The sequence below is a fragment of the Piliocolobus tephrosceles genome, chromosome 5 (assembly GCF_002776525.5).
Source record: "Piliocolobus tephrosceles isolate RC106 chromosome 5, ASM277652v3, whole genome shotgun sequence".
In the NCBI taxonomy this organism is placed as follows: domain Eukaryota; kingdom Metazoa; phylum Chordata; class Mammalia; order Primates; family Cercopithecidae; genus Piliocolobus; species Piliocolobus tephrosceles.
The window spans coordinates 155,729,901-155,734,087 of record NC_045438.1 but is presented as its reverse complement, the minus strand read 5'-3'; positions in this window follow the sequence as shown (position 1 = coordinate 155,734,087).

Below are 4,187 nucleotides of genomic sequence, written 5' to 3'. Positions count from 1 at the left end.
GTTCAACCATTATGGAAAACAGTATGGCGATTCCTCAAGGATCTAGAACTAGATGTACCATATGACCCAGCCATCCCACTACTGGGTATATACCCAAAAGATTATAAATCATGCTGCTATAAAGACACATGCACACGTATGTTTATTGCGGCACTATTCACAATAGCAAAGACTTGGAATCAACCCAAATGTCCATCTGTGACAGACTGGATTAAGAAAATGTGGCACATATACACCATGGAATATTATGCAGCCATAAAAAGGAATGAGTTTGCGTCCTTTGTAGGGACATGGATGCAGCTGGAAACCATCATTCTTAGCAAACTATCACAAGAACAGAAAACCAAACACCACATGTTCTCACTCATAGGTGGGAACTGAACAATGACATCACTTGGACTCGGGAAGGGGAACATCACACATGGGGGCCTATCATGGGGAGGGGGGAGGGGGGAGGGATTGCATTGGGAGTTATACCTGATATAAATGAAGAATTGATGGGTGCTGACGAGTTGATGGGTGCAGCACACCAACATGGCACAAGTATATATATGTAACAAACCTGCACATTATGCACATGTACCCTAGAACTTAAAGTATAATAATAATAATAATAATAATAATAATAATAATAATAATAAAAATAATAAAAAGAAAATGTGGCACATATTCACCATGGAATACTATGCAGCCATAAAAAAGGATGAGTTCATGTCCTTTGTAAGGACATGGATGAAGCTGGAAACCATAATTCTGAGCAAACCATTGCAAGGACAGAAAATCAAACACTGCATGTTCTCATTCATAGGTGGGAAGCAAACAGTGAGAACACTTGGACACAGGGCAGGGAACATCATACACTGGTGCCTGTCGTGGGGTGGAGGGATGGGAGAGGTATAGCATTAGGAGAAATACCTAATGTAAATGACAAGTTAATGGGTGTAGCAAACCAACATGGCACATGTATACATATTTAACAAACCTGCACATTGTGCACGTGTACCCTAGAACTTAGAGTATAATTAAAAAAAAAAAAGAAAAAAAAATCAACCACCTGTAAATGTAACAGTTCACTTCTTTTTTTTTTTTTTTTTTTTTTTTTTGTATTGTTACATTCTTTTGAACAAGAGATTTTCTTTTTTTTTTAAATTATAAGTTCTGGGGCACATATGCAGAAGGTGCCAGTTTGTTACATAGGTATACATATGCCATAGTGGTTTGCTGCACCCATCAACCTGTCATTTACATTAGGTATTTCTCCTATTGCTATCCCTTCCCCCACCCCCCACCCCCATCCCCTGACAAGCCCTGGTGTGTGATGTTCCCCTCCCTGTGTCCATGTGTTCTCATTGTTCAACTCCCACTTATGAGTGAGAACATGCCGTTTTTGGTTTTCTGTTCTTGTGTTAGTTTACTGTGAATGATGGTTTCCACCTTCATCCATGTCCCTTCAAAGAACATGGACTCAACCTTTTTTATGGCTGCATAGTTTTCCATGGTGTTTATCTGCCACATTTTCTTTATCCAGTCTATCATTGATGGGCATTTAGGTTGCTTCCAAGTCTTTGCTGTTGTGAACAGTGCTGCAATAAACATACATATGCCTGTGTCTTTATAGTAGAATGATTTATAACCATTTGGGTATATACCCAGTAATGGGATTGCTGGGTGAAACGGTATTTCTAGTTCTAGATACTTGAGTATTGTCAGTCTTTTTAATTTTAGCTATCCTGATGGTGAGGAATGGGAATTGCCACACTGTCTTGAGGAATTGCCACACTGTCTTCCACAAATGTTGAACTAATTTACCCTCCCATCAACAGTGTAAAAGCATTCCTATTTCTCCACATACTCTCCAGCATCTGTTGTTTCCGGAACAGTCCACTTCTTGATTGGCTATTTTGTTGCATTGACCTATCCTTACAGCAGGAATCATCAACTTTAATGAGCTTCAACTTCTGGATCTCTGTCACATTGGAAAAGTGAACAGATTACTTGCTCCAGATGATACTATTAGAATGAAGCAGAGAATATTATTGGGGAAAGGGACAGATTGTTATAATGCACATTGACTGTATTTATGGAATAGTCTTCTCTTTACAACAGTAAGCTCCCATTACTGGAAGTATTCAAGCCAGTGTCAGATCATCATTTAGCAATAATGTTCTGTAAAAGAGTCCTTGTCTCTGTTTGCAGATGACATGTCTCTGTTTGCAGATGACATAATTGTATATTTAGAAAACCCCATCATCTCAGCCCCAAATCTCCTTAAGCTGACAAGCAACTTCAGCAAAGTCTCAGGATACAAAATCAGTGTACAAAAATCACAAGCATTCCTATACACCAATAATAGACAAACAGAGAGTCAAATCATGAGTGAACTCCCATTCACAATTGCTACAGAGAGAATAAAATAAACTTTGGAATACAACTTACAAGGGATGTGAAGGACCTTTTCAAGAAGAACTACAAACCACTGCTCAATGAAATATAAGAGGACACAAACAAATGGAAGAACATTCCATGCTCATGGATAGGAAGAATCAATATCATGAAAATGACCATATTGCCCAAAGTAATTTATAGATTCAATGCTATCCCTATCAAACTACTATTGACTCTCTTCACAGAATTACAAAAAAAAAAAAATTCTTTAAATTTCATATAGAACCAAAAAAGAGCCTGTATAGCCAAGACAATCCTAAGCAAAAAGAACAAAGCTGGAGGCATCACACTACCTGACTTCAAACTATACTACAAGCCTACAGTAACCAAAACAGTATGATACTGATATCAAAACAGATATATAGACCAACAGAACAGAATAGAGACCTCAGAAATAATGCCATGCATCTACAACCTTCTGATCTTTGAGAAACCTGACAAAAACAAGCAATGGGGAAAGGATTCCCCATTTAATAAATTGTGTTGGGAAAACTGGCGAGCCATATGCAGAAAACTGAAACTGGACCCCTTCCTTATACCTTATACAAAAATTAACTAGAGATGGATTAAAGACTTAAATGTCAAACCCCAAATCATAAAAATCCTAGAAGAAAACCTAGGCAATACCATTTAGGACATAGCCATCGTCAAAGACTTCATGACTAAAACACTAAAAGCAATAGCATCAAAAGCCAAAATTGACAAATGGGATCTAATTAAACTAAAGAGCTTCTGCACAGTGAAAGACACTATCACCAAAGTGAACAGGCAACCTACAGAATGGGAGGAAATTTTTACAATCTATCCATCTGACAAAGGGCTAATATCCAGAATCTATAAGGAACTTAAACAAATCAACAAGTAAGAAACAACCCCATCAAAAAGTGGGCAATGGATATGAACAGACACTTCTCAAAAGAAGACATTTATGTGGCCAACAAATATATGAAAACATGCTCTTCATTACTGGTCATTAGAAAAATGCAAATCAAAGACACAATGAGATACCATCTCATGCCAGTTAGAATGGTTATCATTAAAAAGTCAGGAAACAACAGATGCTGGAGAGGGTGTAGAGAAATAGGAATGCTTTTACACTGTTAGTGGGAGTGTAAATTCAACAATTGTGGAAGACAGTGTGATGATTCCTCAAGGATGTAGTACCAGAAATACCATTTGACCCAGCAATCCCATTACTGGGTATATACCCAAAGGATTATAAATCATTCTACTATAAAGACACATGCACGGGTATGTTTACTGCAGCGCTGTTCACAATAGCAAAGACTTGGAAGCAACCCAAATGCCCATCAATGATAGACTGGATAAAGAAAATGTGGCACATAAACACCATGGAATACTACACAGCCATAAAAAGGACGAGTCCATGACCTTTGCAGGGACATGGATGAAGCTGGAAACAATCATTCTCAGCAAACTAACACAGGAACAGAAAACCAAGCACTGCATATTCTTACTCATAAGTGGGAGTTGAACAGAGAGAACACATGGACACATGGAGGGAAACATCACACACTGGGGCCTGTCAGGGAGTAGGGGGCTAAGGGAGGGATAGCATTTAGGAGAAACATCTAATGTAGATGACAAGTTGATGGGCACAGCAAGCCACCATGGCACATGCATACCTATATAACAAACCTGCACGTTCTGCACATGCATCCCAGAACTTTAAGTATAATAATAATAATAATAATAATAATAATAATAATAATAATAATAAT